This window comes from Phyllostomus hastatus, unplaced genomic scaffold (assembly GCF_019186645.2).
Source record: "Phyllostomus hastatus isolate PE091 unplaced genomic scaffold, TTU_PhHast_1.1 phas_contig_38, whole genome shotgun sequence".
Lineage (NCBI taxonomy): Eukaryota > Metazoa > Chordata > Mammalia > Chiroptera > Phyllostomidae > Phyllostomus > Phyllostomus hastatus.
The window spans coordinates 6617243-6633114 of record NW_025333869.1 but is presented as its reverse complement, the minus strand read 5'-3'; the positions used below and the strand labels follow the sequence as shown (position 1 = coordinate 6633114).

The 15872-nt window shown below is 40.3% G+C and overlaps 1 protein-coding gene across 1 annotated transcript in view; it reads left to right on the top strand.

The window, feature by feature from the left end:
• The first annotated feature begins 975 nt into the window (after positions 1 to 975).
• MARCHF8 (membrane associated ring-CH-type finger 8) overlaps positions 976 to 15872 on the top strand; it is a 108690-nt gene continuing 93793 nt past the window's right edge. Inside the window, exon 1 of the mRNA XM_045842269.1 lies at positions 976 to 1109. The gene's annotated coding sequence lies outside the window, so the exon portion shown is untranslated. The remainder of the gene's footprint in view (positions 1110 to 15872) is intronic.

Sequence of the window (15872 nt, the reverse complement as noted above, 5' to 3'; positions counted from 1 at the left end):
TTTTATTTAAAAATAAAAAAGTTGAGAGTTCCAGGAACCTTCCCTTTCCACCATGTAGGTGGGGAGGTAAGCTGTGGGCATAGCAATTCACGACAGATTAAGGATCGAAAGCAAACAAGTGTTCGTTAAAGCAAGCAGAGCAATTATTGCTTATATCCGTCCTCTCCCTTCATTTGCTAACTTTGGGTAAGGAAGATTTTTCCTTATTATTCTCTCAGTTCAACATCATACTGCTGGAACAAATTCCCTTTTCCCAAACCACTAATGATATATGGAGTTAGGACCAGGGTCTTTATGGGACGAAGCCCAGCTGGTGGGAGCCTTCTCTATGTACAAGTTAGGCAAGGTGCTGAAGTTCCCGCCTTCGCAACCTGAGAGGGAAGCGCCCACAGTGCGGCGCTACAGTTCCGCCCCCAGCGTGGTGTCGTCACCTGGAGACACCTCCGCCCAACCGGCAGAGCACGTGACGCGAGCGTCACGTGACGCCAAGTCCGTGTTCTCCAGTAGAGAGGTGTAAATCTGACTGTGGCCCCAGAGCAGCGGCCCTTCTATTTTTGCGTTCCTGCAAGCTCCTGGCGGCGCCCTGGCGGCCTGGCCGCGAGCGCTGCGTGCACCTGAGGTAACTCGGGGCGGTTGGACCCACGCCACCTGCAGCTGCTGTCACCGCAGCACTCGAACTCCGAGGAGCCCGGGTCCGGGGGTGTGGCTGTTGGCTGTTGGCAGTGGGGTTCGCTACAGGTGGGCTGGACGGGTGCGGCAGCGGTTTTGCGCCATCCTGGGCCCGGACTTCGAGCCCTGGTGCCGAGCTGGTAGAAAGGCGGAAGAGACCCCAGTCCGTGGTCTCTTTTGCCCCGGGGGCGCGAGGCTGTGTTGGGGACCGGCCGCGCCAGGGGCCGCAGGATCCATTTTGCGCTGAGGGCCCAGGTGGGAATCCCCATTGAAGTCCAGCTTTTGAGGGGTCCTGAGACCTTGGACAGGCCAGCCCTAGCTCTTGGCCTGAGTTTCCAGAATCTGTAAAATGGAAGTGTGGACTCGCACCTTCTACGTCTGACGTGTGTGATCTCGAGAGAAACCTCCATGCATTGGAAGCTGTCAGACGGACATCATAGGTAGATATTTTTCTTTTAATTGCTAATTTTTTGCTTGCCTTTATATCTTTCATCTAATGGTATTTGGATTCTTGTTCATCCGGGTGGAGTAGAAAACTTAGAGAAAGTCATAATGGTTTATGTTACTGTTTTTTTAGGCTTTTTTTTTTTTTTAATGCAACGGAACCTTCTTAATACCTCATTTGGGAACCCAATTTGTAACAAGATAAAAAGAAACCTTAATCTGCCTCAGATTACAGTTAGAGAAGCTCTGTTAAAGAGTTAAGGAAATGTTTTGTGCTTTTGTTAATTTGATGGGATTTGGAAGATGAATCCTTGATGTTTGTGCAGTTTTATTTTTGCTTTGATTTTGTTGGACTATATGTCATGCAGTTAGACAGTTAGTATATTTCTTATGTATACTGGGAAAAAACCCGAAAATTTCCAATAAAGTCTCTTCTCTCCATGTTTTCTTGCATCCTAGGTCCAGGGAAGTATATGTATGCTTGTAATTGTGAGACCTCGTGCCTCATTTCTGGTGTAGTTGCTCAGACAAAATGGAAGTGGGAGACGTTGCAAGACTTATTAAGACCAACTGAATGGATTAGTTAGGACATTTTTACTGAAAAAAAAAATGAGAGAAGTGGATGAGTATGTAAGCTAACATCATTAGAATCATGGAATAATGTGACTACCAAATTTTGAAACTCTGGAGCAAGAGAATGTTGTGTTTTGAGAGGACTGGCTCTAGGAGAAATGGAGTGAACATGTAAACAGAATATGAGATGGTGTTGTGTAAGCAAAAAAAAAAAAATTACCAGGAAGAATTTTTTTTACATTAAGAGAAACACATAGTTCTTTTTTGTGCGTGTTTTCTAAACTTTATTTATTTATTTTTAAAGATTTTATTTATTTATAGAGAAATGGGGAAGGGAGGAAGAAAGAGAGGGAGTGAAACATCGATGTATGGTTGCCTCTAGCACACCCCGCACTGGGGTTATGGTCTGCAACCCAGGCACGTGCCCTGACAGGGAATCAAACCCATGAGGCTTTGGCTCGCAGGCCTGAGCTCAATCCACTAAGTCTCACCAGCCAGGGCTAAACTTTATTTTTATTGTTTACACTAAACAATAAAATTTTCCCCTTTTGCCCACCTGCACCCAGCCCTCACTCTTCTCTGGCCATCACCACACTGTTGTCTGTGGCTGTGGGACATTCATATAATACCTTGGCTAATCCCTTCTCCTTCTTTCATCTGTCCCTGTTCCCCCTGACAGCTGTCAGTGTCTTCTATCTATGCCTCTGTTTCCATTTTGTTCATCAGTTTATTTTGTTCATTAGATTCCATGTATAGGTGAGATCATAAGGTATTTGTCCTTCACTGACTGACTTATTTCACTTAGCATAATTATCTCCACATCCATCCAGTGCTGTTCTAAAAGGTGAGAGTTCCTTTTTAATGGCCGTGTAGTATTCCTTTGTGTAAATATACCACCACCTTTTTTATACATCTTTTTAATTGGTAAGAGATTTACTGAAACTTGAAGTTTGATATTGAAAAAGGAAAACCATGGCCTTCTTTTTAGCTTGTCCATTTTATGTGAAGTAAGTCAGAATTGTTGGTTAAGTGGACCATCAGTGGGACGCAAGGTAACCTCATGAAATGTTTTTTCTTTTCAAAGCAAATTCACTTCATTGATCTCTGGTTTAGGTTTTAGACAAGTCCCTTCCCTTCCTAGGTTCTCCTATAAAGCATGGAAATTAGATTAATTTCTGTTCCACTTTTTGGCTTCAATTAGGGTTGCCATGTAAAATACAGGACATAACAGTTAAGGTGGAATTTAAGATAAACAGTGAATAAAGTCTTAATGTAAATATTGCATAGGGCATATTTTACTAAGACAATTCATTATTTATCTGAAATTCAAGTTTAACTGGGCTTATCTTTTTATTCGCTAAATTTGTAGCTCTAACATTTTTGCACCATTCGATCCAGAAATTATAAATGCATAGATGAGAATGAATTGATTCAACTAGTCAAGACCCCCTATTTGTTAACAGTAGTAGTGTGTAGTTCTTGAGGAATAGCTCTGTTTCACTTGTGCCGCCCCTCCCCCAGCAGTTCCTCTTCTACCATGATCACATGATGTTTAGATTTATATTTTTGGTAATAAACAACTTAAATATCTAGAAGCAAAAACAAATAACTGGGGTTATTAAAAACAAGTTTTGCCAGATATCTGAAAGTAACAAATTTCAGTCTTAAAATCATATGTACTGTATTTTTCCTCATTATAAAAGATATGTTATAACCCTACTTGTTCTAAAGTTACATGATTGACTTCACAATATTTTCTCAAGCAGTGGACTGCTCTGATGGTAAATAATCTTTGAGGAACTTCTTATGCCTTTTGATTTGCCCCCCTTTGAATATAGAAAATGATTAGTATAACCACTATACATATTTTGTATTTTAATGTTATATTTTTTCTTTGCTATACAGTCTACTCTCAGTTTTTGAGAAATTTGGTTCTTGACCAAGTTGTCCATGAAAAAAATGTCTCAGTTATCTAACAGAAACTTCAGGTCTCAACAATCTGACAACCCTTTCATGCTGACATCTCTATCATGTCTTAGGCTACAAACAAAAGGAAATTTGGTTGTCAAATCACTTCTTGAACAATTTTCTGGAATGAATTAAGAACTGAGGTTCCACTGTATTTTGAAGATTCTCAAAATGTTGAGATGATTTTTCAAGGAGTGTAAATTTTTATTTGTAATTTTTGTAGGTTTTTATTTGTGTGTTTTTTTTAACCAGGCCAGATCCAGTTTCTTTCTTTCTTTTTTTAAGGATTTTTATTTATTCATTTTTAGACAGGGGAAGAGAAGGAGAAAGAGAGGGAGAGAAACGTCACTGTGTGGTTGCCTCTCAAGCTCCTGGTACCGGGGACCTGGCCTGCAACCTAGGCATGTCTCCTGACTGGGAATCGAACTGGAGACCCCTTGGTTCACAGGCCCACACTCAATCCACTGAGTTACACCAGCCAGGGCCACATCCAGTTTCTTAACTCACTCTGAAATGCCTGAATTTTCTAATTAATTAATTAATTCATTATTCAACAAAAAACTGAGTACCTTCTGTGACAGGCTGCTGTGATCAGTGTTGTAATTCACAAGTTATATAGGAGTTAAATCAGGTGAAATTCAAGGATAATGTGATGAGGACCTTGAAGTGGTAGAAATGCAATTGAAATTGAGAGGAGGATAGATAGAATGGCATAACTTTCTGGAGAGGGTGGTATTTAATGTAGGTTATGGTGGTAAAAGTGGGGTTAGGAAGACAGGTTTACAAGAAAAGTGGGAAGAAGCAGGAAAGGGTAGAGAATCCATTATTCAGTTCTACAAAGCATATACTTGGTTGAATTAAAAATTGTTGATAATTTTGTTTACAGGTAGTCTTTAAAAAAATTTTAAGTATATGCTATTGATTATCCTATTACAGTTGTCCCACCTTTTCTCCTCTTCACCCCTCTCTACCCTGTACCCACCTTCCCTCGAGTGTTTTCTCCCCCTTAGTTCATATCCATGGGTTGTACATACAAGTTCTTTGGCTTCTCAATTTCCTATACTATTCTTAACCTCCCCCTTCTACTTTGTACTCACCATTTATGCTTCTTATTCCCTGTACCCTTTCCCCTGTTCTCCCCCCAACCTCCCTGCTGATAACCCTCCATGTGATCTCTATTTCTGTGAATCTGTTCCTGTTCTAGTTGTTTGCTTAGTTGATTTTGTTTTTGTTTTTTTAGGTTTGGTTGTTGATCATTGTGAGTTGTCATTTTACTGTTCATAGTTTTGATGTTCTTTTTCTTAGATAAGTCCCTTCAATATTTCATGTAATAAGGGCTTGGTGATGATGAACTCCTTTAACTTGAGCTTATCTGGGAAGCACTTTATCTGCCCTTCCATTCTAAATGATAGCTTTACTGGATAGAGTAACCTTGGGTGTAGGTCCTTGCCTTTCATGACTTTGAATACTTCTTCCAGCCCCTTCTTGCCTGTAATGTTTCTCTTAAGAAATCATCTTATAGTCTTATGGAACTCCTTCGTGGATAATTCATTTCCTCTTGCTGCTTTTAAGATTGTCTCCTTATTTTTAATCTTGGGCAATTTAATTATGATGTGTCTTGATGTTTTCCTTCTTGGGTCCAATTTCTTTGGGACTCCCTGGGCTTCTTGAGCTCCTGGAGTCTATTTCCTTCACCAGATTGGGGACGTTTTCCTTCTTATTTTTTCGTATACATTTTCAGTTTCTTGCTCTTCCTCTTCTCCTTCTGGTACCCCTGTAATTTGGATATTTGAACATTTAAAGTTGTCCTGGAGGTTCCTAAGCCTTTCCTCATTTTTTGAATTCTTGTTTTTTCAGTCTGTTCTGGTTGGATGTTTATTTCTTCCTTCTGTTGCAAATTGTTGATTTGAGTCCCAGTTTTCTTCCCTTCACTGTTGGTTGCCTGTATACTTTTTCTTTATTTTACTTTGCATATCCTTCACTTCTTTGTGTATTTGCATCCATACTCAATCATTTCTGTGAACATCCTGATTACCAGTGTTTTGAACTCTGCATCTGATAGATTGGCTATCTCCTTGTCACTTAATTATTTCTGGAGTTTTGATCTTTTCCTTCATTTGGCAGCTGTTATGTTGTAAGGGACAGATCCTTAGGTATTTGCCAGAGTGGGGCAACACAAGTTGCTGGGTTGTGGTGCTGTGTGTGGGTGAGGCGTTAGAGAGGGAACAATACCATTTGCTTGGCTTCTGCCCCTCCTTCAGTTACTTCCCTTGCCACCCACAAGTAAATTGGGCCCTTCTGGTGCAGATTCTCAGGTGGGTGGGTTTGTGTACTTTAAGGACCCCATGAGCCCCTTCAGTGGACTCTCCTGTGAGACTGGCAGTTTCTTCAACTCGCACAGGTATTTGTAGCCAGTCGTTTTGAAGGTTTCTTTTCCTACACTGGAGCCCTGCGTTCTGTGCTGTGTTTTGCTCCCCAGTTCTTCCTCCTTGTTTACCCACACATGAATGTGGGACTGCCTAGTCCACCAGCCACTGCCTTGCTTGCTTGGTCTGCTAACTGCTTCCTTGCCAGGCATCCTCTCTAGGCAGCTTCCCATCTTGGCCCTTCCCACCAGTGTGGATGAATGTTTCTTCTTTAACCTGTTGATTGTTGGACTTCCATACAGTTCAATTTTCTGGTAGTTCTGTTTGTTTTCTGTTTTTAAATTGGTATCCTTCTTCTGGTTGTGCAAGGAAGTTAAGTGTATCTACTTACTCTTCTATCTCAGCCGGAAGCCCCTGTGTACAGGTAGTTTTTGATTCACTGTGATGCTAAATTCTTAAGTGTGTATCTATATTAGGAAGATCTTCAAATGTCAGTGTAGCCCTTTGGAAAAATGTTTATGAAATGTGTTACACACACAAAAATGTGTAATTTGCATATTAATAATTAAAAAATAGATTATTATTCATACTGTTGAAACCTCTGTGCCCCCTTTCTGATTAGACTTGATTTCCTTTTGTTCTGAGGTGGTCTCTGTAGATAGCATATATATGGGTCATGTTTTCTTATCCATTCAGCTGCCCTATGTCCTGTGATTGGAACATTTAATCCATTTACATTTAAGTTAACATTTAAGGTTATTATTGATAGGCACTTATTTACTACCATTTTATTTTTTCTACCTATGTTTCACTGTCCTCCACTATTGCTGCTTCTCCTCCTCCTCCTTTTAAGCAAGCCTTTTAACGTTTCTTGCAATACTGTTTTGGCAGTAATGAGCTTCTTTAGCTTTTTTGGTGGGTTGGGGAGGCAGTTCTGGGAAGGTCTTTATTTTGCTTTCAATTTTTAATATAGTCTTGCTGGATGGAGTAGTCTTGGTTGCAGATTCTGACTTTTCATCACTTTAAATATTTCATGTCATTCCCTTCTGGCCTGAAGTATTTCTGTTGAGAAATCAGCTGACAAACTTATGGGAGCTACTTTGTAGGTAACTGTTTTTCTCTTGCTGCTGTTAAGATTCTTTGTGTTTAACCTTTGCCATTTTAAGTATGATGTGTCTTGATGTGGGCCTCTTTGGGTTCATCTTGTTTGGGACTCTCTTTGCTTCATAGACGTGTGTATCCTCTTCCTTCAACAGGTTAGGGAAGTTTTCAGCCATTATTTCTTCAAACAGGCTATAGATCCCTTGCTCACTTTCTTCTTCTGAATCCCATATGATGCAGATGTTGTTATACTTGATATTGTCCCAGAGGTCCCTTAGACTTTCCTAATTTTTTAAAATTCTTTTTTCTTTTTGTTTTTCTACTTGGGTGTTTTTTTTCTTTTTGTCTAAATCACTGATTTGATTCTCTGCTTTACCTAACCTGCTGTTGATTTTTTTCTAGTTCATTCTTCATTTCAGATATTGCATTCTTTGTTTCTGACTGGTTATTTTTTATGTTTTTTTTTATATCCTTTTTAATGCTTAGTATTTCTTTTAAGTTCTCACTGAGATCATTATTCCTGTAAAGTTCTTGAGCATCCTTGTATCAATCATTTTGAACTTTACATCTGGTATCTTGGTTGCTTCCATATAATTTAATTCTTTTTCTTTTTCGAGGGGGTGTTTCTTTTTTTTTTATTTACGGCATATTTCTTTGTCTCCCCATTTTGTGTCTGTGTGTTAGGTAGATATGCTATGATTCCCAAACTTGTTATGATGGTTTTATGGTAGGTGCCTTGTTGGGTTCAGTGGCACAATCTTTCATATTATTGGAGCTTGGTGATTCAGTAATGTATCATGTGGCATATGTGTACCCACCTGTTATAACTGAGTCTTAAATGCTGTTGGCCCTTTTGTGGGTAGAGTTAATTCTTAAGTCTGGCTGACTATGTAAGACTAAACGTCAATCACCATGTGTAAGTTGCTGTGCAGGGGCTTCCCTTTGAAATAGAATTGTTCTCGGCAGGGTCTGGTGTCTGCCAGAATTCCCCTTTGGGTGTGATGCTTGTGTGGCTAGTTCAGTCTGGTGTGTTCTGAAGCCCACAATTAGTTGTGTTAGTTCCAGGTGTACCTGGTTGGTGTTCAGGTACAGGTTGATTGTAACCAGCCTTAGACTGTCTGTCTGGAGCTACTGTGCTATTCACTGTGTGTGGCTGCATCTACTGAGCTTGGGTGTGTGTGTTAGGGGAAAAGCTGGGTCTGTACAAGGGTTGGCTTCATCCAGCTAAGAGCTTGGGGCAGATCTATAAAAGGTTTTAGGCTTCCTGAGGTCTACCTTCACATGTCAGCTACTCTGCTTCCCCTTGTTGTTGCCTGGTCTTACTCCAGAGCATTCTGAAGAAAGACTGTGGAATGAGTCCCAGCTGGCTGAGACATACCCTTCCACATGTCACAAGGTCTGTGGGGCATGGCAACGAGGGCTGTGAGGGTCTCCTGCATGGGGGCCATGCAGTTAGGTACTCAATGAGGAGAAAGTGGCCCCTACTCTTGAGACAAAACCACTCAGTGTCCTCAGTGTCTGCTAGAGCCTCCAACTCTAGCTCCCCCAGTAGGAGGTGCCACAGGTTCAGGTTGGGTGTGGCGAGCCATCCTCTCTTCCTGTGCAAGCTCTGGAGGGTGGAGTCACTGGAGCTCTGGAGGACAGATCAAAAGAGCCTCTTACTGGGGGTGGTGACTGCAGAGCCATGGGAAAGGGCCAAACACTTAGTTTTGGTCTCAGACAGTAGCCTCCAAGGGAGAAACATTCCAAATGCGAATGACCCAACTCCAAACAGCACTCTATTCCTCCCCACCCCATGTTGCTAGCTTAGCAGGTAGGGCCACCAGGACTAGGGAGGGCAGATCCAAATAGTCTCCCTTTGGGGTTAGTGGCAACAATTCTGTCAGAGGGGGCAGGCACTTGTTCATTTTCCAGGGTAAAAGTGTCTGAAGGAGGCATGCACCAAAGGTCCCGGCTCTGAGCAGCTAACAGATTCCTCCCACCTGCCATGGGACTGAACTCAGCAAGGTGAGGCTCTCAGCTGCCAGAAAGGTAGGTCAAATAAGTCTCTGGTTGGGGGAATAAAATGGGCTGAGTTCACAGGGGTGATATAGCCACACAACCCCAGCACCCACCTATCTGATTCCCAGACAAAAGCCTTCCCAGGAGACGTGCTCAGCAAGTCCCAGCTCTGCACAGCACTTTGTGCCCCATGCTGGACTGAATTCAGGAGGACAGGGCCACAGGTAGTGAAAGGGCAGACCAAGTGATTCAACAGGTTAGGGGTGGGGTGCCGGCTGTGCACTTTCAGATGGAGAATGGTCAGTCCCCTTTCTGAAGCTGCATAGTTCATTCACTGTCTGAGTCTCCACTAAGAGGTTCTCCAGAAAAAGAGTGCCCCAAGGGTCCCTGCTGGGTGCAGCCAGTATACACCTTTGTAGGGCACCCCTTTGTCACCAGTAGTTGGAGGACTGGACAGTGTACTCCCCAGGCTGGTGCATCACCCTGGGAAAGTGGCATCTGGGTCTCTAGCGGACTCCTTTCTCTCCCACCGGGATTGAATTCCCACTAATTTTCACCACCACATGCTATGCAGGCTCCTCTTCCTGTTTTGTTGTTCTGGGCTGGGGATCCCTGCATGGGGCTGAGACGACCCCCCCCGCCCCCGTGCTCTTTGCGGGAGGGAGTTTTGCAGCAGAGATTCCCTCCAGCTTCACAGCCACCACATGTGGGTGCAGGATCCAACCCTGTCCATGTCTCTGCCCTTTTTACCAGTCTCTGTGTGGCTTCTTACATAAATCCTTGGTTATAGTATGTTAGTTCAGCTAGCCTTCAGTTGTTTATTCAGGATGATTGCTCTATAATTTAGCTATAAATCTGAGTTTGGTGCTGGGAGCAGATGAATGTAGCTTCCACGTACTCTGCAGCCATCTTGGAATTTGTACTTTATTATTCTTGTTTTATTACATTTGTATGAATTAGGCAGATGGAACATTTTATTTGGTAGTTACTTTGTTCATGGCACATGATCAGTCCCATGTGGAAGAGCCTTTGGAAATGACTGACAGCTTGAAACTGCTTGGCTAAGATTTCTCAAGAAACTCTGTGCCATAAATGGATTCCTTCTGTGTTACTCCCAGAAGGGTTAGGTTGCTTTTAGGTGAATTTCTTCAGGATAGTTGATGTGGAAGATGGTACTTTACTGCTATAATCTGATTTTTAAGTTAAAATGAACTTTTATTTTATGCTGGGAGGCTACATGCTATAAACATTTAGATTTATCTTGATTTCTTAAAAAATTAAATATATTCTCAGGAAGGGTAGCTTTTATATTAGATTCTATCAAAGCACTAAAATTTTGAGGAATTCCTGGGAGTCTTAAGTTTGTTAATTTAGTGGTGATAATGTTAGGGATGCTGTAGTACTTACCCAGGTAGCATAGTAATTAAGGATATGGGCTTTGGAGCCAGCTTAGCACTTAGCGTGTGACTGTAGGCTGGGGTTTCTGCATCTATACAGTGGAGATATTAAGTTACACTAGCTACTTCATAGGGTGGTTGTGATCATGTGAGGTTTTTTTAACTTGTTGAAACTGAAAATATTTTTTCTCTTTTATCATAAAACTTAAAATTGTGTCAATTTTGTTACCAGCACAGCATTTCATACAACTTGGTATAGTTCTGAGGGTATTAGACTTCAGAGTTAGGAAATGTGAGTTGCACTCCCGACTTTCTGAGTAACTGCTTAACCTCTGGCAAGCAGCCTTGCATCATCTCTCTCTGCCTACTTTGACTCATTTATAAAAGTGGGGTTGGGTTTGAATCAGTCAATCTCTACAATTCCATCTAGTTCTTCCATTCTGTTTATTTGTGTCCCACTGAATCATAATTGAATTAATTATAACACAGTTCATGAGGAGAACACGTTTTACAATCTGGAGAGGAAATGGTTTAGGGTGGGGAGGGTAAGATAATTTTACAGAAATATTAAGGGCTGATACTTTGAGAATAATTAGATTTTTTTACCTGATTCTAATCTAGAGTGAAATGAACAACAGTAGATAGAAGGGAGGCACTCTTGATTCAGTTTATGGACACATTTCTAAAACTTACTCCTGCCCAGCATAGAAATGGGTCACTTTAAGTGCTCTATGCTTCCTAACCCTGAAAGGATGAAGTTTAAGGTCATACTGGCAAATGATTGTTAGAGTCAGGTCCAACTTATTTAAGCCTGAGCTAGAAATGGTGTTACATGACTTTTCTGATCTTCTGGTCTCCAATGGGTAGAAATCATGACATAATAAGTATTAAAGTAATCAAGAAAAAAACCATATGTGGTATGGCACCATACTCACTAACTTTAACTGAATTATACTAATGATTCATATACTACTTTTTTAAAAAGAATTATTTTATTTATTTTTACACAGAGGGGAAGAGAGGGAGAAAGAGAGGGAGAGAAATATCAGTGTGGTTGCCTTTCCTCCACCTCCAACCGGGGACCTGGCCTACAACCCAGGCATGTGTCCTGACTGGGAATTGAACTGGCGACCCTTTGGTTTGCAGACCAGTGTTCAGTCCACTGAGCCACACCAGTTGGGGCTATATACTACTTTTTTTTTGTCTGCAATTTGTTGTTGGTCGACGTGTAGACTAAGTATTATTCTGAATTTTAAAAACCTTGCTCTTAACTCTAGATTTTGATTATTCATCTGGGAAGCGCAGCACTATTACTCTTTTATTTTGAGTGATCTTTGAATGCTTACCACTTTCCTTTAAGCAAAGCTGGGAACTGTGAGTTTGAGTTCTTAGGTCCTGTTGAGATATGCAGCTAAATTTGTCATCCACTATGTGGGTGCTTTGCCAACATCTCTGGAGATGTTTACTAATCTGGGCAATTTTGATAATATTATCTTCTTATAGTTTCTTCTGTGAAGCAGTTTTTGAAGAAATATGATAGGTGGGGTACAAACTCTTGGGGAAAAAGGTATTTTTATTTTTGTTAAATTATAATCTCTTTCCTAATTCCTGACATAGGATTTTGGCCACCAAAGGAACAGTTTTGTTACCCTTTCTTAGCATCTGGTTGAGGAGAGATGTGTATGCCCGTGTGTGTGTGTGTGTGTGTGTGTGTGTGTGTGTGTGTGTTTCCTAAACTACCTCAGGTCTCCTTTACATAATGGGTGTCCTATTCCTGAGTAGGGATTAGACTCCAGTGTACTAGTGGATAAATCAGTTTATGATAGGCTTCTCAACCTTAGCACTGTTGACATTTGATGCTAGATATTTCTTTGTTCTGGGGCTGTCCTGTGCATCGTAGGTTTAGCCGCATCCCTGCCTCTTCCTACTAGTGCCAGTAGCAACCCCATAGTTATGCCAACCAAAAAGATAGCTCCAAAAGACTGTCAAAAGTACCCTGGGCAGTAAAATCACCCAAGTTGAGAACCACTGACTCATGGATGCCTCTCAGCCAGCTCTCTGCTACAGTTATGGCCATCCTGCTCTTATCTGGTTTCTGCATGTTGCCAGCCTTTCTCACAGCCTCCTCCCCCTGATTGTGCTCTGCTCAGCTAATTAGGTGGAAACTTGCCAAGTTAAAGGTGGAATCAGTGGGGAACAGGGTAGAGTTAGAGTTAGGTGTCGGCTTGGGTAGTGGCTGAGCACTGTAACACCCAGATGGGTGTGTTTTTTGGTGGCAGCTAATGATTAGACTTAAAGACAGATGTTCTTTGACGTGAGAGTGAGCTGACAGTTACACTGGTAGTCCTAGCAAACAACAGGTATGTGACATCTTTATGTTGTCTGAAGCCTGCCTGGGAGTTTGTGGTTTTGAGAGAAAATTTCAGGGGTGTTTACTCCTTATTGTTTTTATTTGAAAGACCGTGGGAACGAGAAACTGCTTCTTGATGAACTTCAATGTTCAATTTTGATTTCATTTTTGAGGTTACTTTAGCAATTATATAGTCAATAATTTTTTTCACATGGATAATATGAAGTGGGAGAATTGTAAATATAAAGCAACAAATATTTAGTGAGTGCAACCAGGGATGATAACTGTGCCATAAGAAATGCTTGGAGTGCTCAGGGAGTGAGGCAGGTAACTGCTCATGACTCACTGTGTAAGGAATGGTAACTGTCTTGGGTGGGGGCAAGTGGTGAAGGATGGGCAAGAAGATAGATAAACTCCACTTGGAACAGGTGTTCATAGTACTTGTTTATATTCATTCTCAAACAATCAGTGTTTGTCATTAGTACTTTTATTCTGGGCTTTAAATATTTTTTTTTACCTAGTCCAGGTCATTCTGAATGCATGTTTATTTTATAAACTTTATTCTCTTAACATTTATTGTATAATAATTCCCATCTTAATAACTTACTAAATAATTGCATTTTATGGTTATATTCTAATTTAGTTAACTGTTTGTCAGTTGTTTTTACTGGTATATAGTGTATTTAAAAAATTTTTGCTACTGTAAATATCTTTTAATGGCTATCTTTGGGTATACATTTTAAACCACAGTTCAGATAATTTCTTTAGAATAATGTCATGAATTAGAATTACTGGGTGAGATGGTATGTATATTGTTTAAATTAAATTTATTGGGGGTGACATTAGTTAATGAAATCATATAGGTTTCAAGGATATAATCCTATAATACATAATCTGCTTTTGCTTTGTGTGTTTACCATCCACAGGCAAAACTCCTTCTGTCATCATATATTTGACTACCTTTACCATTTATTTTTAAGGGTCTTGATTCATGTTACTAAACTGCTTTACTGACATCAGAATTAACACTTCTACTACAGATTGTTGACTGACCCTTTTGGTGTCCTTGCCAAAGTCGAGTGCTGTTAAAAAAGAAAATAGGTGATTTAACAGGTGGAAAACATCTTATGTTTGTCCTTCTTTGCCTGTTTAAATTATTGGTACATTTGATATTTTACTGTTTTTCTTTTTCCTGTAAAGGTTCATTAGTTTCTTTTGTAAATTGGCTGTGCATGTGTTTTTCCCATTAATCATTTGGAGTGTTACTGCTTTTTTTTCTCATTCCTTTATACCCTTTATATATATGTACTATTTTTATTTTTACTTTATTTTTTACTACTTTTTAATTATAATTTACATTCAATATTATTTTATATTAGTTCAGAAGTACAGCATAGTGGTTAGATAATCATATACTTTACAAAGTGTTCTCCCCAATATTTGTAGTACCCATCTGGCACCACACATAGTTATTACAGTATTATTGCCTTTATATCCTGTGCTGTATTTAACATCCTCATGACTGTTTCATTACTCCCAATCTGTACTTCTTAATCCATTCACTTTTTTAATCCAGTCCCCATATACCCCTGTCCCCTGGCAGCTGTTAGTGTATTCTCTGATTTATGAGTTTGTTTTAATGTTGTTCATTTATTTTGATCTGTAGATTTCACATATAAGTGAAATTGTAAGATATTTGTCTTTCTGCATCTGATTTATTTTACTTAGCATAATACCGTCTAGGTCTGTTCACACAGCAGCAAGTGGTAAGATTTAATTTTTTTTTTTTTTACAGCCAAGTAATACTCCATTTTATATATGTACTACAACTTGTTTTTGTTCAAGTACAGTTTTGTTCAAGTATTGTTGTTCAAGTATAGTTGTCTCTATTTTCACCCCACCACGCCACCCTGCCCTACACATCCCTGCTTCCCACCCTTGAACCTACCATCTTTGGCTTTGTCCATGTGTCCTTTATACATGTCCTTGACGGCCCTTTCCCTATTTTCCCTCATTATTCCTCTCCCACCGCACCTCTGGTTACTGTCAGTTTATTTTTTTATTTCAATGTCTCTGGTTATATTTTGCTTGCTTGCTTGTTAGTTTTGTTGATTAGGTTCCACTTATAGCTGAGATCATGTGGTATTTGTCTTCGACCGCCTGATTTATTTTGCTTAGCATAATCCTCTCCAGATTCATACGAGCTGTCGGGAAGGGTAGGAATTCCTTCTTTCTTTCTGCTGCATAGTATTTCACTGTGTAAATGTACCAAGTTTTTGATCCACTTATTTACTGGTGGCCACTTACATTGGCACTTGGCTATTGTAAATTGTGCTGCTATGAACATTGGGGTACATAGGTTCTTTTGAATTAGTGTTTTTAAATTTGTTGGTGTCTTTCTTTTGGTTGTGTGAGGAGGCAAAGTGTATTTGCTGTGCCTCCATCTTGGCCATAGGTCCAGATTTAATTGTTGATAGACATATATTTTATTACCATTTATTGTTTATAGTTTCAGTCTTTTTTTCTTAATGAAGTCTGTTTAACATTATATATAATAATGGTTCGTGGTGATGAACTCTTTTAAGATTTTACTTATTTATTTTTTAGAGAGGGAAGGGAGGGAGAAAGAGAGAGAGAAACATCAACGTGCGGTTGTTGGGGGTCATGGCCTGCAACCCAGGCATGTACCCTGACTGGGAATCGAACCTGTGATGCTTTGGTTCGCAGCCCATACTGAATCCACTGAGCTACGCCAGCCAGGGCTCTTTTAGTTTTTTCTTGTTTGGGAAGCAGCACTTCATCTGGCCTTTGATTCTAAATGATAGCTTCGCTGGGTTGAGCCATCTTGGCTGTAGGTCCCTGCTTTTCATGACTTTGAATATTTCCTGCCACTCCCTTCTAGCCTACAAAGTTTCTTTTGAGAAATCAGCTGACAGTCTTATGGGGATGCCCCTGTAGATAACTGCTTTCTCTTGCTGCATTTAAGATTCTCTTTATCTTTAA